The 26,085-nt window shown below is 41.3% G+C and overlaps 1 protein-coding gene and 1 long non-coding RNA gene across 3 annotated transcripts in view; one reads left to right on the top strand and one right to left on the bottom strand.

Moving 5' to 3' along the window:
* Nucleotides 1-26,085, bottom strand: part of RALGDS (ral guanine nucleotide dissociation stimulator) — a 238,475-nt gene that overhangs the window by 196,794 nt on the left and 15,596 nt on the right. The window lies entirely within an intron of this gene.
* Nucleotides 12,219-26,085, top strand: part of LOC128642758 (uncharacterized) — a 341,511-nt gene continuing 327,644 nt past the window's right edge. The window contains exon 1 of the long non-coding RNA XR_008399702.1: nt 12,219-12,240. This is a non-coding gene — a long non-coding RNA (uncharacterized LOC128642758). The remainder of the gene's footprint in view (nt 12,241-26,085) is intronic.

Here is a 26,085-nt window from a genome sequence, read left to right on the forward strand (position 1 = left end):
GTGTGCATGTGTGATTGTGTGCATGTGTATTTGTTTGTGCATGTGTGAATGTGTGGTTGTGTGTATGTGTTAGTTGTGTGCATGTGTGATTTTGTGCATGTGTATTTGTTTGTGCATGTGTGAATGTGTGATTGTGTGTATGTGACTGTGTGACTTGTGTGATTGGGTGCATATGTTTGTGCATGTGTTATTGTGTGCATGTGTTAGTTGTGTGCATGTATGATTGTGTGCATGTGTGAGTTGTGTGTATGTGTTAGTGCATGTGTGATTGTGTGCATGTGTGAGTTGTGCGCATATGTATGTGTTAGTTGTGTGCATGTGTGATTGTGTGTTAGTGCGCATGTGTTTGTGCATGTGTGATTATGTGTATGTGATTGTGTGACTGTGTTTGTGCATGTGTGATTGTGTGCATGTGTGAATGTGTGCATGTGTGAGTTGTGTGCATGTGTATGTGTTAGTGCATGTGTGAGTTGTGTGCATGTGTGAGTTGTGTGCATGTGTATGTGTGATTGTGTGCATGTGTTTGTGCATGTGTTAGTTGTGTGTATGTATGATTGTGTGCATGTGTGATTGTGTGCATGTGTTTGTGCATGTGTGATTGTGTTCATGTGTTTTTGCATGTGTATGTGCATGTGTATCAGTGATGTGCAGTCACTAGAGGCAGGTGAGGCAGTGCTTCACCTCTCATATGGGCAAAAATATATATTTTTTTTATGGGCTTTAAAAAAATAAAATAAAATTGCAATTATTTTCCCAAGCATTTTTTTTCTTCACAGATACATGTTGTGCAATGGAGAGGCACAAGCAGGTCTGCCCACCATTACACAACATGCTGCGCCATCTACTGGATGACAGTGGTTAAGATCATTGGATGGCCCATTAATTGCTTATTTGAGGCAGTCCTATTTGGGCTGAGCCAATCCAGTGAGAGGCATTAGTAAGTGGAACTTAGGGTTGGGGCTGGATGTTAAATCATATAAAACAAAACAAAAACGGAAAAAAACTACTTTCATTTATTTTGTTGCTGTGCTGTGAAGCTGCCAGCTTTTGCTAAAGTGAAAAAGAGAGTTCTGTACTTCCCCTCTAAGTGCAGTGGAATGTGCCACTGTCACTTCCTTAATACAGACAGAGGCAGAGCAGGAAGAGAGATGCAGTCAATGAGCAGTGTTTTAGCCACATCTTAGTAAGTTCTACAACCTTAGATTTCACTGAAAGGGATTCTGTTAGTGAAAATGATAATTTAATGAATGTGGTTTAGTGTTTTTTTTTACTCTTTTACAGCAGGGTCGTTTTTGTATTTTGTTTACTCAAACTTTACACCCACTAACTTAACAGCTTGCCTTCACTTTCTGAACTCTCTGTAGCTCTGCTGTTTTATTTCTTAAAAATGCAGTGGTCTCTCTCCCTCCCCCTTGTGTGTGTCTCTCTCTATCTATCTATCTCTATCTATCTATCCATCTCTCTCCTTATGTGTTGTTCTCACCATGGTCTCTCTGTCTCTCTTCCTCCCCCTCTGACTCTCTCATCCCTTATGTGTCTCTCTAACCCTCTGTGTTTGATTGTGTCTCTCTCTCTTTCTCTAACCCTCTGTGTGTGATTGTGTGTCTCTCTCTCTCTCTCTCCCTCTCTCTCTCTCTCTCTCTCTCTCTCTCTCTCTAACCCTCTGTGTGTGTCTCTCTCTTTCTCTCTAACCCTCTGTGTGTCTCTCTCTTTCTCTCTCTCTCTAACCCTCTGTGTGTCTCTCTCTCTCTTTTTTTCTCTCTCTCTCTCTAACCCTCTGTGTCTCTCTCTCTCTCTTTCTCTCTCTCTAACCCTCTGTGTGTGTGTGTCTCTCTCTCTCTCTTTTTCTCTCTCTCTCTCTCTAACCCTCTGTGTCTCTCTCTCTCTCTCTCTAACCCTCTGTGTGTCTCTCTCTTTCTCTCTAACCCTCTGTGTGTGTGTGTCTCTCTCTCTCTCTCTAACCCTCTGTGTGTGTCTCTCTCTTTCTCTCTCTAACCCTCTGTGTATGTGTTTCTGTCTACCTTTTATTTATTTAATTAATGAATTGGTAGTGCCATCTGATGGTGTGGCTTTATTTAAAGGGGTGGGGTCAAGCGCCCCACCATCTTTAAATTTCACCAGCCGCCACTGGATCAAGACATTTTTATATTTACTGAATAATGAAAGAATCTATAAGCATAATTTGCAGCATTAAAGTAAAAAGTATGTTTTAAACATATTTTAATGGGCATGGATTTCTAGATCTCATAATCAGAGCAAGCATTTTGTTATCTGGCAAGAGTTTCTGTTACAATCCTTTTAGACTAAAATCAGATGTTTACTAAGTTGACCAGTTTTCCAAGACACCATTTAAAGGGACATGAAACCCATATGTTTTCTTTCATGATTTAGAAAGAACATGCAATTTAAATAACTTTCCAATTTACATCTAATATCTAATTGTCTTCATTCTTTTGATATCCTTTGTTGAAAATCATATCTAAATATGCTCAGTAGCTGCTGATTGGTGGCTGCACATAGATACCTCATGTGATTGGCTCACCCATGTGCATTGCTATTTCTTCAACAAAGAATATCTAAAGAATGAAGGCGTATCCATCCTCATAGATCATCACCCCTTACAGATCACCCACCCTCTCCCTAATTACCCTCATAGATTATCACCCCTTACAGATCACCCACCCTCTCCCTGATCACCATCATAGATCATCACCCCTTACAGATCACCCACCCTCTCCCTGATTACCCTCATAGACCATCACCCCTTACAGATCACTCACCCTCTCCCTGATCACCCTCATAGATCACCACCCCTTACAGATCACCCACCCTCTCCCTGATCACCCTCATAGATCATTACCCCTTACAGATCACCCACCCGCTTCCTGATCACCCCTCATAGATTATAACCCCTTACAGAACTCCCACCCTCATAGATCATCCCCCCTTACAGATCACCCACCCTCTCCCTGATTACCCTCATAGATCACCCCTTACAGATCAATCACCCTCTCCCTGATCACCCTCATAGATCATTACCCCTTACAGATCACCCACCCTCTCCCTGATCACCCCTCATAGATCATCACCCCTTACAGAACTCCCACCCTCTCCCTGATCACCCTCATAGATCATCCCCCCTTACAGATCACCCACCCTCTCCCTGATTACCCTCATAGATCACCCCTTAAAGATCACCACCCTCTTCCTGATCACCCTCATAGATCATTACCCCTTACAGATCACCCACCCTCTCCCTGATCACCCCTCATAGATCATCACCCCTTACAGATCACCCACCCTCTCCCTAATCACCCTCATAAATCATCACCCCTTACAGATCACCCACCCTCTCCCTAATCGCCCTCATAAATCATCACCCCTTACAGATCACCCACCCTCTCCCTAATCGCCCTCATAAATCATCACCCCTTACAGATCACCCACCCTCTCCCTAATCACCCTCATAGATCATCACCCCTTACAGATCACCCACCCTCTCCCTGATCACCCCTCATAGATCATCACCCATTACTGATCGCCCATCCTCTCCTTGATTACCCCTTATAAATCATCACCTCTTACTGATCGCCCACCCTCTCCCTGATCACCCCTCATAGATCATCACCCCTTACAGATTACTCACTCTCTCCCTGTTCACCCTCATAGATCATTACCCCTTACAGATTACCCACCCTCTCATTGATACTCTAAAATACATTAACCCTTTGTAGACCACCCACCCTGTTCACGCTTTGAAGTTAACTTTGAACATAGGCTTTGAATTTTATAACCCTGGTACACAATTTTTCTGTTTGCACATTCATGCGCGAAACATATCTGTCAAGGATCAATAAACATTTTAGTTTCAGTTCCGTCAAAAACTGAACAGCGAAAATTCCCATGAAATAAACAAAAATTCTGTTTCCTATGTGTAGAACTTGCAGTGAGACATAACTACATGAGCCTAATGCTCATACATATTAGTCCTGTGTGTGCCGCTCACTATTTATATAGGTGCTTATGACACAGACAGCTAGTGTGGTGAGTCGCACAGTAATAGGGTGCAAGTTTGTGGCCCTTAAAGGGATAGGGAACGTCACAATTAAGCTTACATATTTCAGATAGAACATGTTATATTAAGACACTTGTAGTTTCAAATAGACTTTGTTATCTTTGTTGAAAAATAATATGTACATATCCTACACTACTGGGCAGTAGATGGTGATTGGTGAATACACACAAATGCCTTTTGTCAGTGGCTCACCAGATGTTTTCAGAAAACTTTCTGTAGTGCATGAGTTCTCTGGAGCTGAATGTATCTATGTGTTTAATCACTTTGTAGGGATGAAACGTGCAGTTATAGAAAAGCAATAAAAATAATATTTAACATATCAGAGCATTTTAGTTTTGCACTTATATCTCTTTAAATCCTCATTGGTGCCGTGGTACTGTTAATGCCATGTTGCACCCACAGTTTATTACATTGTGCATATAGGGAGAGTGTGGGTTAAGTGAGGAAAGAGGAACAGAAACGTTGTACAGGCGTTTTATGGGGTAAATCAGTGGAAATAATAAGTATTCTGTAGGTAAAAGGGAATATCCTGGCTTTCTACAAATAACAATTTGGGGGCTGTGTAAGAAGCCCCAGAGAATCACTATTGGCTGCTACTTTACTACAGCGAGCAGCTGTCTACGGACATTACAGCAACCTGGAAGTCATAACGAAACCTAAATGACTCTTCTATTATTAACACGTTCAAATTTCACTTCCTAGGAAAGTTTAATTGTGCAGAATTTCAGTGCACTTTCCTGATTTGTTTTGTAGTGACGGGAATAGTTTCTGATAAATAAATAAAAACATTGGCTAATTATTGTTAGTTTCTGATGCATTAATAAAACATGATTGGTTATTGTCCCTTTAAAGGGACAGCCTAGGCCAAAATAAACTTTCATGATTCAGATAGAGCATGTCATTTTAAACAATTTTCCAATTTACTTTTATCACCAATTTTGCTTTGTTCTCTTGGTATTCTTAGTTGAAAGCTTAACCTAGGAGGTTCATATGCTAATTTCTTAGACCTTGAAGGCCACCTCTTTTCAGAATGCATTTTAACAGTTTTTCACCACTAGAGGGTATTAGTTCACGTGTTTCATATAGATAACACTGTGCTTGTGCACGTGAAGTTATCTGGGAGCAGGCAGTGATTGGCTAAACTGCAAGTCTGTCAAAAGAACTGAAATAAAGGGGCAGTTTGCAGAGGCTTAGATACAAGATAATCACAGAGGTTAAAAGTATATTAATATAACTGTGTTGGTTATGCAAAACTGGGGAATGGGTAATAAAGGGATTATCTATCTTTCTCCAACATAGGTGTGTCCGGTCCACGGCGTCATCCTTACTTGTGGGATATTCTCTTCCCCAACAGGAAATGGCAAAGAGCCCAGCAAAGCTGGTCACATGATCCCTCCTAGGCTCCGCCTTCCCGAGTCATTCTCTTTGCCGTTGCACAGGCAACATCTCCACGGAGATGGCTAAGAGTTTTTTGGTGTTTAAATGTAGTTTTTATTCTTCAATCAAGAGTTTGTTATTTTAAAATAGTGCTGGTATGTACTATTTACTCTGAAACAGAAAAGAGATGAAGATTTCTGTTTGTAAGAGGAAAATGATTTTAGCAACCGTTACTAAAATCGATGGCTGTTTCCACACAGGACTGTTGAGATGAATTAACTTCAGTTGGGGGAAACAGTGAGCAGACTTTTGCTGCTTGAGGTATGACACATTTCTAACAAGACTTGGTAATGCTGGAAGCTGTCATTTTCCCTATGGGATCCGGTAAGCCATTTTCTTAGTTTTAAATATAAGAATAAAGGGCTTCACAAGGGCTTTAAAGACTGGTAGACATTTTTCTGGGCTAAAACGATTACTTTATAAGCATATTTAATGGTTTATAACTTTGAAGAGTTATTTTAATCTTGGGAATTCTGTTAAAAAAATGGCAGGCACTGTATTGGACTGGACACCTTTTTCACTGGGGGCCTTTTCTAGTCATAGGCAGAGCCTCATTTTCGCGCCACTAATGCGCAGTTGTTTTTGAGAAGCAAGGCATGCAGATGCATGTGTGAGGAGCTCAGATCCACTGAAAAAGCTTATTGAAGGCGTCATTTGGTATCGTATTCCCCTCTGGGCTTGGTTGGGTCTCAGCAAAGCAGATACCAGGGACTGTATAGGGGTTAAATGTAAAAACGGCTCCGGTTCCGTTATTTTAAGAGTTAAAGCTTTCAAATTTGGTGTGCAATACTTTTAAGGCTTTAAGACACTGTGGTGAAATTTTGGTGAATTTTGAACAATTCCTTCATACTTTTGCACATATTCAGTAATAAAGTGTGTTCAGTTTAAAATTTAAAGTGACAGTAACGGTTTTATTTTAAAACGTTTTTTGTGCTTTGTTATCAAGTTTATGCCTATTAACATGTCTGAACCATCAGATAGACGATGTTCTGTATGTTCGGAAGCCAAGGTTCCTCTCCATTTAAATATATATGATGAATGTGACAAACAAAGTAGGGACAATGATGCCACTGATAATAATGTTGCCCAAAATGATTCCTTAAGTGAGGGGAGTAAGCATGGTACGGCATCATCTCCTTCTATGTCTACACCAGTCTTGCCCACTCAGGAGGTCCCTAGTTCATCTAGTGCGCCAATCCTCCTTACTATGCAACAATTAACGGCTGTAATGGATAATTCTATTAAAAACATTTTAGCCAAAATGCCCACTTATCAGCGAAAGCGCGACTGCTCTGTTTTAGATACTGAAGAGCATGAGGACGCTGATGATAATGGTTCTGACATGCTCTTACACCAGTCTGAAGGGGCCAGGGAGGTTTTGTCTGAGGGAGAAATTTCAGATTCAGGAAAAATTTCTCAACAAGCTGAACCTGACGTTATTACATTCAAATTTAAATTGGAACATCTCCGCGCTCTGCTTAAGGAGGTGTTATCTACTCTGGATGATTGTGACAATTTGGTCATTCCAGAGAAATTATGTAAGATGGACAAGTTCCTAGAGGTCCCGGTGCCCCCCGAAGCTTTTCCTATACCCAAGCGGGTGGCGGACATTGTAAATAAAGAATGGGAAAGGCCCGGCATACCTTTTGTCCCTCCCCCTATATTTAAGAAATTATTTCCTATGGTCGACCCCAGGAAGGACTTATGGCAGACAGTCCCCAAGGTCGAGGGGGCGGTTTCTACTCTAAACAAACGCACCACTATCCCTATAGAAGATAGTTGTGCTTTCAAAGATCCTATGGATAAAAAATTAGAGGGTTTGCTTAAAAGGATGTTTGTTCAGCAAGGTTACCTTCTACAACCAATTTCATGCATTGTTCCTGTCACTACAGCAGCGTGTTTCTGGTTCGAAGAACTAGAAAAGTCGCTCAATAAAGCATCTTCTTATGAGGAGGTTATGGACAGAGTTCAAGCACTTAAATTGGCTAACTCTTTTACCTTAGACGCCACTTTGCAATTAGCTAGATTAGCGGCGAAAAATTCAGGTTTTGCTATTGTGGCGCGCAGAGCGCTTTGGCTAAAGTCTTGGTCAGCGGATGTGTCCTCCAAGAACAAATTGCTTAACATCCCTTTCAAGGGGAAAACGCTGTTTGGCCCTGACTTGAAAGAGATTATTTCAGACATCACTGGGGGAAAGGGCCACGCCCTTCCTCAGGATAGGTCTTTTAAGGCTAAAAATAAAACAAATTTTCGTCCCTTTCGCAGAAACGGACCAGCCTCAAATTCTACATCCTCTAAGCAAGAGGGTAATTCTTCTCAAACCAAGCCAGCCTGGAGACCGATGCAAGGCTGGAACAAAGGTAAGCAGGCCAAGAAGCCTGCTACCGCTACTAAGACAGCATGAGATGCTGGCCCCCGATCCGGGACCGGATCTGGTGGGGGGCAGACTCTCTCTCTTCGCTCAGGCTTGGGCAAGAGATGTTCAGGATCCTTGGGCACTAGAAATAGTTTCTCAAGGTTATCTCCTGGAATTCAAGGAACTACCCCCAAGGGGAAGGTTCCACAGGTCTCAATTGTCTTCAGACCAAATAAAAAGACAGGCATTCTTACATTGTGTAGAAGACCTGTTAAAAATGGGAGTGATTCATCCTGTTCCATTAGGAGAACAAGGGATGGGGTTTTACTCCAATCTGTTCATAGTTCCCAAAAAAGAGGGAACATTCAGGCCAATTTTGGATCTCAAGATCCTAAACAAATTTCTCAGGGTTCCATCGTTCAAAATGGAAACCATTCGGACAATTCTTCCTACCATCCAGGAAGGTCAATTCATGACCACGGTGGATTTAAAGGATGCGTATCTACATATTCCTATCCACAAGGAACATCATCAGTTCCTAAGGTTCGCCTTTCTGGACAAGCATTACCAGTTTGTGGCACTTCCATTCGGATTAGCCACTGCTCCAAGAATTTTCACAAAGGTACTAGGGTCCCTTCTAGCGGTGCTAAGGCCAAGGGGCATTGCAGTAGTACCTTACTTGGACGACATACTGATTCAAGCGTCGTCTCTGCCACAAGCAAAGGCTCATACGGACATTGTCCTAGCCTTTCTCAGATCTCACGGGTGGAAAGTGAACGTAGAAAAAAGTTCTCTATTCCCGTCAACAAGAGTTCCCTTCTTGGGAACAATAATAGACTCCTTAGAAATGAAGATTTTTCTGACAGAGGCCAGAAAATCAAAACTTCTAAGCTCTTGTCAAGTACTTCATTCTGTTCTTCTTCCTTCCATAGCGCAGTGCATGGAAGTAATAGGTTTGATGGTTGCGGCAATGGACATAGTTCCTTTTGCGCGAATTCATCTAAGACCATTACAACTGTGCATGCTCAGACAGTGGAATGGGGATTATACAGACTTGTCCCCGACGATCCAAGTAGATCAGAGGACCAGAGATTCACTCCGTTGGTGGCTGACCCTGGACAACCTGTCTCAAGGGATGAGCTTCCGCAGACCAGAGTGGGTCATTGTCACGACCGACGCCAGTCTGGTGGGCTGGGGCGCGGTCTGGAAACCCCTGAAAGCTCAGGGTCTATGGTCTCGGGAAGAATCTCTTCTCCCGATAAACATTCTGGAACTGAGAGCGATATTCAATGCTCTCAAGGCTTGGCCTCAACTAGCAAAGGCCAAATTCATAAGGTTTCAATCAGACAACATGACGACTGTTGCATATATCAACCATCAGGGGGGAACAAGGAGTTCCCTGGCGATGGAAGAAGTGACCAAAGTAATTCAATGGGCGGAGATTCACTCCTGCCACTTGTCTGCAATCCACATCCCAGGAGTGGAAAATTGGGAAGCGGATTTTCTGAGTCGTCAGACATTTCATCCGGGGGAGTGGGAACTCCATCCGGAAATCTTTGTCCACATAACTCAGTTATGGGGCATTCCAGACATGGATCTGATGGCGTCTCGTCAGAACTTCAAGGTTCCTTGCTACGGGTCCAGATCCAAGGATCCCAAGGTGACTCTAGTAGATGCACTAGTAGCGCCCTGGACCTTCAACCTAGCTTTATCTGTTTTACTTCACAAAAAGCTGGCGGCTGTGCCAGATGTTCAAGCTTTTGTTCAGGCTCTGGTTAGAATCAAGCCTGTTTACAAACCTTTGACTCCTCCTTGGAGTCTCAATTTAGTTCTTTCAGTTCTTCAAGTTGTTCCGTTTGAACCCTTACATTCCGTAGATATTAAGTTATTATCTTGGAAAGTTTTGTTTTTGGTTGCAATTTCTTCTGCTAGAAGAGTTTCTGAGTTATCTGCTCTGCAGTGTTCTCCTCCTTATCTGGTGTTCCATGCAGATAAGGTGGTTTTGCGTACTAAACCTGGTTTTCTTCCGAAAGTTGTTTCTAACAAAAATATTAACCAGGAGATAGTTGTGCCTTCTTTGTGTCCGAATCCAGTTTCAAAGAAGGAACGTTTGTTGCACAATTTGGATGTAGTTCGTGCTCTAAAATTCTATTTAGAGGCTACAAAGGATTTCAGACAAACATCTTCCTTGTTTGTTGTTTATTCTGGTAAAAGGAGAGGTCAAAAAGCAACTTCTACCTCTCTCTCTTTTTGGCTTAAAAGCATCATCCGATTGGCTTATGAGACTGCCGGACGGCAGCCTCCTGAAAGAATCACAGCTCATTCCACTAGGGCCGTGGCTTCCACATGGGCCTTCAAGAACGAGGCTTCTGTTGATCAGATATGTAAGGCAGCGACTTGGTCTTCACTGCACACTTTTACCAAATTTTACAAATTTGATACTTTTGCTTCTTCTGAGGCTATTTTTGGGAGAAAGGTTTTGCAAGCCGTGGTGCCTTCCATCTAGGTGACCTGATTTGCTCCCTCCCATCATCCGTGTCCTAAAGCTTTGGTATTGGTTCCCACAAGTAAGGATGACGCCGTGGACCGGACACACCTATGTTGGAGAAAACAGAATTTATGCTTACCTGATAAATTACTTTCTCCAACGGTGTGTCCGGTCCACGGCCCGCCCTGTTTTTTTAATCAGGTCTGATGAATTATTTTCTCTAACTACAGTCACCACGGTATCATATGATTTCTCCTATGCATATTCCTCCTTTACGTCGGTCGAATGACTGGGGAAGGCGGAGCCTAGGAGGGATCATGTGACCAGCTTTGCTGGGCTCTTTGCCATTTCCTGTTGGGGAAGAGAATATCCCACAAGTAAGGATGACGCCGTGGACCGGACACACCGTTGGAGAAAGTAATTTATCAGGTAAGCATAAATTCTGTTTTTAAAACAATAAAAATTCTGGTGTAGACTGTCCCTTTAAGAAAGGGAAATTCCAGCCAAAAGTAGAATCCACACAGATGCTTTTCAGTTTTGAATAGAAGCGTTTTTTGTAAGATACATTAGCAAAAATGCTTCTCATAAAAGCTATAGCTGTTTCAAAAGTATATTTAAGTATGCACCATCCGTGCACTAGCATTTTAAACAGAGCACTTGTTTAGAGAGCCAAAGGTGTTTGTACCATCTGGTAATGACTCAGTTTGTGAATTACTGACATGGTACAAACCCCACTGGTGCTCTGAGTAGCTGCAGTATTTAAAATGATGGTGCACTGAGAATATCTAGCTATGCTTCATATGCACTAAAACAGTGATAACTTTTACTAGAAGCATTTCTGTTAATATACGTATGTTACAAACATGTTTCTATTAAAAAATCTTTTTAAAAATTAACTTAGAAGCTCCCAGTTTAGCATGGTTGATGAGGTTAGGCTGGGACACCCACTGAAAGGGGCTAAGAAATCAAGAAGAGCAGACGCCCCCCTCCGTATATGAAAAGACTCATTACACAAACAGGAGCTACCAGTAGTCTATAGACTTGGGTCTATATCCGATACTTTGGGGCTTGATTAGGAGTCTGAAAATCAGCACAATGTTAATAAAAAAATAAGCAAAACTATACATTGTTACAAAAACACTCCCAGGTGGGCTATATAAATTGATCATCTGCAAAACATTTATGCACAGAAAAATCTAGTGTACAATGTCCTTTTAAGGGACCATAAAGCACTTAGAGACTGGTATGTAGGAAGGAAAAAATGTCGGTTTTCTGTTTTTGAGAATTGGGTTAGTACAGTGCAGACCTCACAAGCCTAGTCTTACTACATATATGTCCATAACTGGCCTCATAAGACATTGCAAAACCCTGGAGATTTATATAACAAAATGGCAGTGGCTAATTTAGTCTACTGCAGTAACAAGTCCTGACTTGTATAGCTATTAAAAAACAATTGCAGCAAACAAGATGTTAATCTCTTCTGAAAACGGCCACAGTCTGCTGGTATGTTATTTGATTGCAAGGCAACAGAAAAGGTGTTCTTATAACTGACAGCTGCACACAGTATTGTCACAAACAAACAGCACATATGACCGCTGTGAGTGTAATCTTGCCTACGTATTTAGAACCCTTTGATGAACTAATAAAGATGATGTATTTTTAGTACTTTTCAGACTTCCAGTAAGAAGCAAGTAATGTGTATTTAGAGCTGCAGTGGCGCAGAGGAACAATCCCCTTGAGTCTAGCGCTCTCTGGTGGGTTACACAATTCTTACACCCTATGCCAGGGAGCTTTGAGGACAGTTACAAGGGATGTGTATGAGTCTGAGCACAGCGTTGGTCTACACGGTACTTTATGCCCTTGGCAGGATAAAACACAGGATGGGTATGTTATGGCTGTTTCCTGGTCTACAGTAGAGGTTGTGGTGTCACGGGGCAAGTGTCTGATGGCTATAGATAGCCAATGAGCTCTCTGTAAGTTTCTTAGAATCTGTATATTGCACAGAGCAAGACCCACTCAGGTTACACAGCTTATCTGAGCCCATTACCTGACACACTTGTGCCTCCAGTGTATACAGTGCTCTCCCTGTATATAGCAATCTCCTCTTGTATTGTATACAGTACTCTTCCTGGATATATTGTATAAAACACTCTGCTGTGGTATTGTATATAGCACTATACATTATACTCCATACATAGCACTATCCTCTTGTCTCCCTGATATACTGTATACAGTACTCTCAATGATACTCCATAATATATAACACTCTCCTCTTGTATACAATACTCTCCCTTATATACTGTATATAGCACTCTCCTCTTGTATATAGTACTGTTACTGATATATTATATATAGTGCTCTCCTCTTGTATATAGTACTGTTACTGATATATTGTATATAGTGCTCTCCTTTTGTATTGTATACATTAGACTCCCTGATGCACTGTATATAGCACTCTCCCTGATATACTGTATATAGCACTCTCCTCTTGTATATAGTACTGTTACTGATATATTGTATACAGTGCTCTCCTTTTGTATTGTATACATTAGACTCCCTGATGCACTGTATATAGCACTCTCCCTGATATACTGTATATACTGTATACAGTGCTCTTTTGTATAGTGTATGCTTCTCTGTCTGACATATTGAATATATAGCAGTGCCTCTTCAAATGCATGGGCCTTGCTAATCGCTACACACACAAAGCCTACATGAAAGGTACACAGACTTAAACAGTGAGTCTGTAACCGTTAGTGATTTTCTCTAATAATCCCCTCACTAAGTATATTGATGTATAAAACGTTTCCAATGCAAAAAGAGGTCCTTGGTGAAAAAAAACTTTAAGAAGCTCTGGTATATAGTGCTTAGCTTGTGTGTTTTATACAGGGATATCCTAGTATAAACAGTTTTCTTTCATGTAATTGGCAAGAGTCCATGAGCTAGTGACGTATGGGATATACAATCCTACCAGGAATGGGCAAAGTTTCCCAAATGCCTATAAATACACCCTTCACCTCACCCAAAATTCAGTTTTACAAACTTTGCCTCCTATGGAGGTGGTGAAGTAAGTTTGTGCCTGATTTCTTCTATGATAAGCCCTTCTAAGCATTCTGAAGCCCAATTCCTCTCAGAGTACAGTGTTTGTCAGAGGGATATGAAGAGAGTATCGCCTGTTTGATTTTATGGTTTTCCTTACGGGGAATCTTTTCAAGGGTTCTCTGTTATCGGTCGTAGGGATTCATCTCCTACCTCCCTTTTCAGATCGACGATATACTCTTATATAACATTACCTCTACTGATAACTGTTTCAGTACTAGTTTGGCTATCTGCTATATGTGGATGGGTGTCTTTCGGTAAGTATGTTTTCATTATTTAAGACACTCCCAGCTATGGTTTGACACTTTATGTATTAATATAAAGTTTTAAATATATGTATTGTACTTATATTTGCCATGAGTCAGGTCTATGTGTATTTCCCTTTGCAGTCTGGCAGTTTCATTATGGGAATCATGTTTTAGAAAGTTTGTCTTACCTGGGGTATAGCCTTTGTTCCAATTTGACTTGTTTTTTCTTTTGAAAAACTGGCGGGCAAATTAGGCTCACGAGGGAGCAAAATGCTGTTATTTATTGCGTCATTCTTGGCGCGGGAATTTTTTGACGCAAATGTGTGTCTGTAATGACGCAAGTTCATCATTCCTGCGTCTTAGTTGACGCCAGGTTGTTTGGAGCGAAATTGTGTTTGTTATGACGCAAGTTGCGGCCAAAAATTTTTCAACTTCCTTTTCTCCAACATAGGTGTGTCCGGTCCACGGCGTCATCCTTACTTGTGGGATATTCTCTTCCCCAACAGGAAATGGCAAAGAGTCCCAGCAAAGCTGGTCACATGATCCCTCCTAGGCTCCGCCCACCCCAGTCATTCTCTTTGCCGTTGCACAGGCAACATCTCCACGGAGATGGTTAAGAGTTTTTTGGTGTTTAAATGTAGTTTTTATTCTTCAATCAAGTGTTTGTTATTTTAAAATAGTGCTGGTATGTACTATTTACTCTGAAACAGAAAAAAGATGAAGATTTCTGTTTGTAAGAGGAAGATGATTTTAGCAGAAGTTACTAAAATCGATTGCTGTTTCCACACAGGACTGTTGAGATGAAGTAACTTCAGTTGGGGGAAACAGTTGGCAGACTTTTCTGCTTGAGGTATGACTGGCCATATTTCTAACAAGACTATGTAATGCTGGAAGGCTGTCATTTCCCCTTATGGGGACCGGTAAGCCATTTTCTTAGTTAAATAAAAGAATAAAGGGCTTCATAAGGGCTTAAAAAACTGGTAGACATTTTTCTGGGCTAAAACGATTGCTTTGCTAGGCATATTTTGCAGATTCTAACTATTAATGGTTATTATAATCTTGGGGATTGTTTAGAAAAACGGCAGGCACTGTGTTGGACACCTTTTTCAGATGGGGGCCTTTTCTAGTTATAGACAGAGCCTCATTTTCGCGCCACTAATGCGCAGTTGTTTTTGGAGAGCAAGGCATGCAGATGCATGTGTGAGGAGCTAAGAATCACTGAAAAAGCTTCTAGAAGGCGTCATTTGGTATCGTATTCCCCTCTGGGCTTGGTTGGGTCTCAGCAAAGCATATAGCTGGGACTGTATAGGGGTTAAATGTAAAAACGGCTCCGGTTCCGTTAATTTAAGGGTCTGAAATTTGGTGTGCAATACTTTTAAGGCTTTAAGACACTGTGGTGAAATTTTGGTGAATTTTGAACAATTCCTTCATACTTTTTCACATATTCAGTAATAAAGTGTTTTCAGTTTGAAATTTAAAGTGACAGTAACGGTTTTATTTTAAAACGTTTTTTGTGCTTTGTTGACAAGTTTAAGCCTGTTTAACATGTCTGTACCATCAGATAAGCTATGTTCTATATGTATGAAAGCCAAGGTGTCTCCCCATTTAAATTTATGTGATAATTGTGCCATAGTGTCCAAACAAAGTAGGGACAGCAATGCCACAGATAATATTGCCCAAGATGATTCCTCAAATGAGGGGAGTAAACATGATACTACATCATCCCCTTCTGTGTCTACACCAGTTTTGCCCACACAAGAGGCCCCTAGTACATCTAGTGCGCCAATTCTTATTACCATGCAACAATTAACGGCTGTAATGGATAACTCTATAGCAAACATTTTATCCAAAATGCCTACTTATCAGAGAAAGCGCGATTGCTCTGTTTTAAACACTGAAGAGCAAGAGGACGCTGATGATAACTGTTCTGACATACCCTCACACCAATCTGAAGGGGCCATGAGGGAGGTTTTGTCTGAGGGAGAAATTTCAGATTCAGGAAAAATTTCTCAACAAGCTGAACCTGATGTTGTGACTTTTAAGTTTAAATTAGAACATCTCCGCGCACTGCTTAAGGAGGTATTATCTACTCTGGATGATTGTGACAATTTGGTCATTCCAGAGAAATTATGTAAGATGGACAAGTTCCTAGAGGTTCCGGTGCCCCCCGACGCTTTTCCTATACCCAAGCGGGTGGCGGACATAGTAAATAAAGAGTGGGAAAGGCCCGGAATACCTTTTGTCCCCCCCCCTATATTTAAGAAATTATTTCCTATAGTCGACCCCAGAAAGGACTTATGGCAGACAGTCCCCAAGGTTGAGGGGGCGGTTTCTACTCTAAACAAACGCACTACTATTCCTATCGAAGATAGTTGTGCTTTCAAAGATCCTATGGATAAAAAATTAGAGGGTTTGCTTAAAAAGATTTTTGTTCAGCAAGGTTACCTTCTACAACCAATTTCATGCATTGTTCCTGTCACTACGGCAGCGTGTTTCTGGTTCGAGGAACTAGAAAAGTCGCTCAATAAAGAATCTTCGTATGAGGAGGTTATGGACAGAGTTCAAGCACTTAAATTGGCTAACTCTTTTATTTTAGATGCCGCTTTGCAATTAGCTAGATTAGCGGCGAAAAATTCAGGGTTTGCTATAGTGGCGCGCAGAGCGCTTTGGCTAAAGTCTTGGTCAGCGGATGTGTCTTCCAAGACAAAATTGCTTAACATCCCTTTCAAGGGTAAAACATTATTTGGACCTGATTTGAAAGAGATTATTTCAGACATCACTGGGGGAAAGGGCCACGCCCTCCCACAGGATAGGTCTTTTAAGGCTAAAAATAAGCCTAACTTTCGTCCCTTTCGCAGAAACGGACCAGCCTCTAATTCTACATCCTCTAAGCTAGAGGGTAATTCTTCACAACCCAAACCAGCCTGGAGACCAATGCAAGGCTGGAACAAGGGTAAGCAGGCCAAGAAGCCTACCACTGCTACCAAAACAGCATGAAGGGATGGCCCCCGATCCGGGACCGGATCTGGTGGGGGGCAGACTTTCTCTCTTTGCTCAGGCTTGGGCAAGAGATGTTCAGGATCCTTGGGCGCTAGAAATAGTTTCTCAAGGTTATCTCCTGGAATTCAAGGAACTACCCCCAAGGGGAAGGTTCCACAGGTCTCAATTATCTTCAAACCAAATAAAAAGACAGGCATTCTTACATTGTGTAGAAGACCTGTTAAAGATGGGAGTGATTCATCCAGTTCCAATAAGAGAACAAGGGATGGGTTTTTATTCCAACCTGTTCATAGTTCCCAAAAAAGAGGGAACATTCAGACCAATTTTGGATCTCAAGATCCTAAACAAATTTCTCAAGGTTCCATCGTTCAAAATGGAAACTATTCGAACGATCCTACCTACTATCCAGGAAAATCAATTTATGACTACCGTGGATTTAAAGGATGCGTACCTACATATTCCTATCCACAAGGAACATCATCAGTTCCTAAGGTTCGCTTTTCTGGACAAGCATTAACAGTTTGTGGCACTTCCATTCGGATTAGCCACTGCTCCAAGGATTTTCACAAAGGTACTAGGGTCCCTTCTAGCGGTTCTAAGACCAAGGGGCATTGCAGTAGTACCTTACTTGGACGACATCCTGATTCATGCGTCGTCTCTGTCAAAAGCAAAGGCTCATACGGACATCGTCCTAGCCTTTCTCAGATCTCACGGATGGAAAGTGAACAAAGAAAAAAGTTCTCTGTCCCCGTCAACAAGAGTTCCCTTCTTGGGAACAATAATAGATTCCTTAGAAATGAGGATTTTTCTGACAGAGGTCAGAAAATCAAAAATTCTAAGCTCTTGTCAAGTACTTCATTCTGTTCTTCGTCCTTCCATAGCGCAGTGCATGGAAGTAATAGGATTGATGGTTGCAGCAATGGACATAGTTCCTTTTGCACGAATTCATCTAAGACCATTACAACTGTGCATGCTCAGACAGTGGAATGGGGATTATACAGACTTGTCTCCAACGATTCAAGTAGATCTAAAGACCAGAGATTCACTCCGTTGGTGGCTGACCCTGGACAATCTGTCACATGGAATGAGCTTCCGCAGACCAGAGTGGGTCATTGTCACGACTGACGCCAGCCTGGTGGGCTGGGGTGCGGTCTGGGAACCCCTGAAAGCTCAGGGTCTATGGTCTCGGGAAGAATCTCTTCTCCCGATAAACATTCTGGAACTGAGAGCAATATTCAATGCTCTCAAAGCTTGGCCTCAACTAGCAAAGGCCAAATTCATAAGGTTTCAATCAGACAACATGACGACTGTTGCATATATCAATCATCAGGGGGGAACAAGGAGTTCCCTGGCGATGGAAGAAGTGACCAAAATAATTCAATGGGCGGAGGATCACTTCTGCCACTTGTCTGCAATCCACATCCCAGGAGTGGAAAATTGGGAAGCGGATTTTCTGAGTCGTCAGACATTTCATCCGGGCGAGTGGGAACTCCATCCGGAAATCTTTGCCCAAATAACTCAATTATGGGGCATTCCAGACATGGATCTGATGGCGTCTCGTCAGAACTTCAAGGTTCCTTGCTACGGGTCCAGATCCAGGGATCCCAAGGCGACTCTAGTAGATGCACTAGTAGCACCTTGGACCTTCAACCTAGCTTATGTATTCCCACCGTTTCCTCTCATTCCCAGGCTGGTAGCCAGGATCAATCAGGAGAGGGCTTCGGTGATCTTGATAGCTCCTGCGTGTCCACGCAGGACTTGGTATGCAGACCTGGTGAATATGTCATCGGCTCCACCATGGAAGCTACCTTTGAGACAGGACCTTCTTGTTCAAGGTCCATTCGAACATCCGAATCTGGTTTCCCTCCAACTGACGGCTTGGAGATTGAACGCTTGATTTTATCAAAGCGTGGGTTTTCAGATTCTGTAATAGATACTCTGATTCAGGCTAGAAAGCCTGTAACTAGAAAAATTTACCATAAAATATGGAAAAAATATATCTGTTGGTGTGAATCTAAAGGATTCCCATGGAACAAGATAAAAATTCCTAAGATTCTATCCTTTCTACAAGAAGGTTTGGAGAAAGGATTATCTGCAAGTTCTCTGAAGGGACAGATCTCTGCTTTATCTGTTTTACTTCACAAAAGGCTGGCAGCTGTGCCAGATGTTCAAGCATTTGTTCAGGCTCTGGTTAGAATCAAGCCTGTTTACAGACCTTTGACTCCTCCCTGGAGTCTAAATCTAGTTCTTTCAGTTCTTCAAGGGGTTCCGTTTGAACCCTTACATTCCGTAGATATTAAGTTATTATCGTGGAAAGTTTTGTTTTTGGTTGCAATTTCTTCTGCTAGAAGAGTTTCAGAGTTATCTGCTCTGCAGTGTTCTCCGCCCTATCTGGTGTTCCATGCAGATAAGGTGGTTTTGCGTACTAAGCCTGGTTTTCTTCCGAAAGTTGTTTCCAACAAAAATATTAACCAGGAGATAGTTGTACCTTCTTTGTGTCCGAATCCAGTTTCAAAGAAGGAACGTTTGTTACACAATTTGGACGTAGTCCGTGCTCTAAAATTTTATTTAGAGGCTACTAAAGATTTCAGACAAACATCTTCCTTGTTTGTTGTTTATTCTGGTAAAAGGAGAGGTCAAAAAGCGACTTCTACCTCTCTTTCCTTTTGGCTTAAAAGCATTATCCGATTGGCTTATGAGACTGCCGGACGGCAGCCTCCTGAAAGAATCACAGCTCACTCCACTAGGGCTGTGGCTTCCACATGGGCCTTCAAGAACGAGGCTTCTGTTGACCAGATATGTAAGGCAGCGACTTGGTCTTCACTGCACACTTTTGCCAAATTTTACAAATTTGATACTTTTGCTTCTTCGGAGGCTATTTTTGGGAGAAAGGTTTTGCAAGCTGTGGTGCCTTCCGTTTAGGTGACCTGATTTGCTCCCTCCCTTCATCCGTGTCCTAAAGCTTTGGTATTGGTTCCCACAAGTAAGGATGACGCCGTGGACCGGACACACCTATGTTGGAGAAAACAGAATTTATGCTTACCTGATAAATTACTTTCTCCAACGGTGTGTCCGGTCCACGGCCCGCCCTGGTTTTTTTAATCAGGTCTGATGAATTATTTTCTCTAACTACAGTCACCACGGTATCATATGATTTCTCCTATATATATTTCCTCCTGTCCGTCGGTCGAATGACTGGGGTGGGCGGAGCCTAGGAGGGATCATGTGACCAGCTTTGCTAGGACTCTTTGCCATTTCCTGTTGGGGAAGAGAATATCCCACAAGTAAGGATGACGCCGTGGACCGGACACACCGTTGGAGAAAGTAATTTATCAGGTAAGCATAAATTCTGTTTTGCGTCATGCTTCATACTTGGCACCAAAAAAATTATTTTATTTTACCTCATTTCCTATATGCTCCTTGTCTTCTTTATGCTCAGAGGGCTATGCTATTTGCTTTTTTGTCAATTTTAGCATTTGCATTTTTTCCCATTCCTGAAACTGCTATATGTAGAAATAAGATATTTCTGTTTAAATGTTATGTTTTATTTTACATTTTACAAGATGTCTCAATCTGATCCTGTCTCAGAATCTGCTGTAGGAACCATGCTGCCTGAACACAGTTCTACCAGAGCTAAGTGTATCTGTTGTAAGCTAGTGGAGATTTTATCTCCAGCTGTAGTATGTAACAGTTGTCATGATAAGCTTTTGCATGCAGAAAAGGTTTCTATTAGTGCTAGTACATTATCTATTGTTCCTTCAACATCTAATGTACATGATATCCCTGTTGATATGAAAAACTATATTGCTGATGCGATACAGAAAGCTATGGCTGCTATACCGTCTTCATATAAACGTAAAAGGTCTTTTAAAACTTCTCATACTACTGATGAAATTTATAATGACCGACAACATACTGATATATCCACCTCTGATGAGGAGCTCTCTGATTTAGAAGATCCTACTTCAGACATTGGGGCCTATCTATCAAGCTCCGAATGGAGCTTGAGGCCCCTTGTTTTTGACGAGCCTGCAGGCTCACCAGAAACAACAGTTATGAAGCAGCGGTCTAAAGACCGCTGCTCCATAACCCTGTCCGCCTGCTCTGATGAGGTGGACAGGAATCGCCACAATTCAACCCGATCGAGTATGATCGGGTTGATTGACACCTCCTGCTGGCGGCTGATTGGCCACGAGTCTGCAGGGGGCGGCGTTGCACCAGCAGCTCACAAGAGCTGCTGGTGCAATGCTGAATATAGAGAGCGTATTGCTCTCCGTGTTCAGCGATGTCTGTCGGACCTGATCCGCACTGTCGTATCAGGTCAGACAGACATTTGATAAATTGGCCTCAATGACACTGATAAATCATCTTATCTTTTTAAGATTGAGTATATTTGTTCCTTGTTAAAAGACGTGTCGATAACTTTGGATATTGAGGAGTCTGGTCCTCTTGATAATAAATCCAGTAAACGTTTAAATTCCGTCTATAAACCTCCTGTGACTACTCCTGAGGTTTTTCCTCCTCCTGATGCTATTTCTGATGTGATTGCTAAGGAATGGTCTAAGTTTGATACTTCTTTTGTTCCTTTTTCAAGGTTTAAAAGGTTGTATCCTTTGCCAATGGCTAAATTAGAGTTTTGGGGAAAAGTCCCTAAGGTTGATGGGGCTATTTCTACTCTTGCTAAACATACTACTATTCCTATGGAAGATAGTACTTCTTTTAAGGATCCTTTAGATAGGATAATTGAATCTTATCTAAGGAAAGCCTATTTACATTCTGGCTATATTCTCAGACCTGCCATTTCTATGGCTGATGTTGCGGCTGCATCAACTTTTTGGTTGGATAGCTTAGCACAACGGGAAAAAGATTCTGATTTGCATAGCATTGTTCGTTTGCTTCAACATGCTAATCATTTTATCTGTGATGCTACTTTTGATATCATCAAGATTGATGTTAAATCTATGTCTTTGGCTATTTTAGCTAGAAGAGCTTTATGGCTCAAATCATGGAATGCTGACATGGTATCTAAATCTAGGTTGCTATCTCTATTATTCCAAGGTAATAATTTATTTGGTTCCCAATTGAATTCTATTATTTCCATTATTACTGGAGGGAAGGGAGTTTTTTTGCCCCAAGATAAAAAGTCTAAGGGTAAATCTAAAGCTTCTAATCAGTTTTGTTCCTTTCGTCAGAATAGAGAACAAAAAAAAACACTCCTTCCCCTAAGGACTCTGGCTCCAATTGGAAGCCATCTTCGAGTTGGAATAAATCCAAGCCTTATAAGAAGCCAAAGCCAGCCTCCAAGTCTGCATGAAGGAGGGGCCCTCAATCTAGTTCTACTGGTGGGGGGCAGATTGAAATTATTTCAAGACATTTGGGCAGGTTCCGTTCAAAATCCTTGGATTCAGAATATTGTTTCTCAGGGTTATCGAATAGGTTTCAGAATAAGACCTCCTGTGAGAAGATGTTTTTTCTCTCATGTTCCAACAAATCCTTTTAAAGCTTAGGCCTTTCTGAAGTGTGTTTCAGATCTGGAGCTTTCAGGGGTAATTGTACCAGTTCCACTTCTGGAACAGGGTCTGTGTTTTTAATCAAATCTATTAATTGAAGAAGGAAAATTCATTCAGACTAGTTCTGGATCTGAAGTTTTTGAATCAATTTGTAAGGGTCCCAACTTTCAAGATGGTGACTATAAGGACTATTCTGCCTTTTGTTCAGCAAGGTCATTATATGTCCACAATAGACTTAAAGGATGCATATCTTCACATTCCGATTCATCCAGACCACTATCGGTTTATGAGATTCTCTTTTCTAGACAAGCATTACCAATTTGTTGCTCTTCCATTTGGCATAGCGACAGCTCCAAGAATCTTTTTGAAGGTTCTTGGTGCCCTTGCATCTGTAATCAGAGAGCAGGGTATTTCGATATTTCCTTATTTAGATGATATCTTGGTACTGGCTCAAGCTTTTCATTTAGCAGAATCTCAAACGAATCAACTTGTGTTGTTTCTTCAAAGACATGGTTGGAGGATCAATTTACCAAAAAGGTTCTTGATTCCTCAGACAAGGGTCACCTTTTTAGGTTTCCAGATAAATTCAGTATCCATGACTCTGTCTTTAACAGACAAGAGACAAATGAAATTGGTTTCTGCCGGTCGAAACCTTCAGTCTCGATTATTCCCTTCAGTGGCTATGTGCATGGAAGTTTTAGGTCTCATGACTGCAGCATCGGACGCGATCCCCTTTGCTTTTTTTCATATGAGACCTCTGCAGCTTTGCATGCTGAATCAATGGTGCAGGGATTATACTCGGATATCACAATTGATATCCTTAGATCCCAACACTCAACTCTCTCTGACTTGGTGGTTAGACCATCGTCGGATTATTCAAGGGGCCTCTCTTGTTCATCCTTCCTGGACTGTGATTTCAACAGATGCAAGTCTCAAAGGTTGGGGAGCTGTTTGGGGGTCTCTGACAGCACAAGGAGTTTGGAATCCTCAAGAGGCGAGGTTACCAATCAATATTTTAGAACTCCATGCTATTTTCAGGGCTCTTCAGGCTTGGCCTCTATTAAAAAGAGAATCATTTATTAGTTTTCAGACAGACAATATCACAACTGTGGCATATGTCAATCATCGGAGTGGGACTCGCAGTCCTTTAGCGATGAAAGAAGTATCTCGGATACTTTCTTGGGTGGAATCCAACTCCTGTCCAATTTCTGCGATACATATCCCAGGTGTAGACAATTGGGAAGCAGATTATCTCAGTCGTCAGTCTTTACATCCAGGGGAGTGGTCTCTCCATCCAGATGTATTTTGTCAGATTGTACAGATGTGGGGTCTTCCTGAAATAGATCTGATGGCTTCCCATCTAAACAAGAAGCTTCCCAGGTACCTTTCCAGGTCCAGGGATCCTCACGGGGAGATGGTGGATGCGTTAGCAGTTCCTTGGTTTTACCAACCTGCTTACATTTTTCCGCCTCTAGTTCTTCTTCCAAGGGTGATCTCCAAGATCATAATGGAACAATTGCATGTTTTTCTGATTTCTGTTTCTAGGAAGATTTATTATCTAGTTTGGAAAACCTATATTTCATGGTGTTCTCATAAATTCTCTTGGCATTCTTTTAGAATTCTTTAAATTTTTTACAGTTTCTTTGGGATGGTTTGGATAAAGGTTTGTCTACAAGTACTTTAGGTTGAAATAATTTTTATTGTAAAACATACAAAAAGAAAATGCATCACACTTTGTACCTTTTTTCATTTATACATCATCACCTCTTATGCTTTTTGATAAAAGTCCGTTAGTTAAGAGTCTATGATGGTCTACAAGTACTTTAAAGGGACAGATCCCTGCTCTTTCTATTTTATTTAATAGAAAGATTGCTAAGCTTCCTGATATTCACCGTTTTGTACAGGCTTTGTTCCGTATCAAGCCTGTTATTAAATCGGTCTCTCCTCCTTGGAGTCTTAATTTGGTTTTGAAGGCTTTGCAGGCTCCTCCTTTTGAGCCTATGCATTCTTTGGATATTAAACTACTTTCTTGGAAAGTGTTGTTTCTTTTGGCTATCTCTTCAGCTAGAAGAGTTTCTGAATTGTCTGCTCTCTCTTTTGAGTCTCCTTTTCTGATTTTCCATCAGGATAAGGCTGTTTTGTGGACTTCGTTTAAATTTCTTCCTAAGGTTGTGAATTCTAACAACCTTAGTAGGGAAATTGTTGTTCCTTCCTTGTGTCCTAATCCTAAGAATACTCTTGAAAGATCTTTACATTCTTTGGATGTTGTAAGAGCTTTGAAATACTATGTCAAAACTACTAAAGATTTCAGGAATACTTCTAGTCTATTTGTTCTTTTTTCTGGTCCTAGAAAAGGTCAGAAAGCCTCTGCCATTTCTTTCACATCTTGGTTAAAACTTTCACAAGGCTTATTTGGAGGCGGGACAGTCTCCGCCTCGGAGAATTACAGCTCATTCTACTAGATCAGTCGCCACTTCTTGGGCTTTTAAGAATGAAACTTCGGTTGATCAGATTTGCAAAGCAGCAACTTGGTCTTCTTTGCATGCATTTACTAAATTTTACCATTTTGATGCATTTACTTCTTCTGAAGCAGTCTTTGGTAGAAAAGTTATTCAGGCAGCTGTCTGTTTGATTCTTCTGCTTATGATTTACGTTTTTTTCTTGAAATTTATGTGTACTTTATGAGACAGACTTATTTTTTTGTGGATTTATTTTTTTCAGCGGAAATAGCTGTTTTTATTTTATCCCTCCCTTTCTAGTGACTCTTCTGTGGTCTTCCACATCTTGGGTATTTCTATCCCATACGTCACTAGCTCATGGACTCTTGCCAATTACATAAAAGAAAACATAATTTATGTAAGAACTTACCTGATAATTTCATTTCTTTCATATTGGCAAGAGTCCATGAGGCCCACCCTTTTTATGGTGGTTATGTTTTTTTGTATAAAAGCACAATTATATTTCCAGTTCCTTTATTTGTATGCTTTTTACTCCTTATTTTATCACCCCACTACTTGGCTATTCATTAAACTGAATTGTAGGTGTGGTGAGGGGTGTATTTATAGGCATTTTTGAGGTTTGGGAAACTTTGCCCCTCCTGGTAGGATTGTATATCCCATACGTCACTAGCTCATGGACTCTTGCCAATATGAAAGAAATTAATTTATCAGGTAAGTTCCTACATAAATTATGTTTTCTTGTATTATGTACAGTAGTCTACCTTACATATTGTATACCGTGCTATTGTATTATATACAGTAGTCTACCTTACATATTGTATACAGTGCTGTTGTATTATATACAGTAGTCTACCTTACATATTGTATACAGTGCTATTGTATTATATACAGTAGTCTACCTTACATATTGTATACAGTGCTATTATATTGTATACAGTAGTCTACCTTATATATTGTATACAGTACAACTCTGATGTTAGCTACATACCCACATCAGACCTCAAATCAGACCCCTGGCACTGCAGCCCCTCTTTAAGCCTTATACATAAGAACAGACCCCTGGCACTGCAGCCCCTCTGTAAGCCTTATACATAAGAACAGACCCCTGGCACTGAAGCCCCTCTGTAAGCCTTATACATAAGAACAGACCCCTGGCACTGCAGCCCCTCTGTAAGCCTTATACATAAGAACAGACCCCTGACACTGCAGCCCCTCTGTAAGCCTTATACATAAGAACAGACCCCTGGCACTGCAGCCCCTCTGTAAGCCTTATACATAAGAACAGACCCCTGGCACTGAAGCCCCTCTGTAAGCCTTATACATAAGAACAGACCCCTGGCACTGCAGCCCCTCTGTAAGCCTTATACATAAGAACAGACCCCTGGCACTGAAGCCCCTCTGTAAGCCTTATAC

Source organism: Bombina bombina, chromosome 12 (genome assembly GCF_027579735.1).
Source record: "Bombina bombina isolate aBomBom1 chromosome 12, aBomBom1.pri, whole genome shotgun sequence".
In the NCBI taxonomy this organism is placed as follows: Eukaryota; Metazoa; Chordata; class Amphibia; order Anura; family Bombinatoridae; genus Bombina; species Bombina bombina.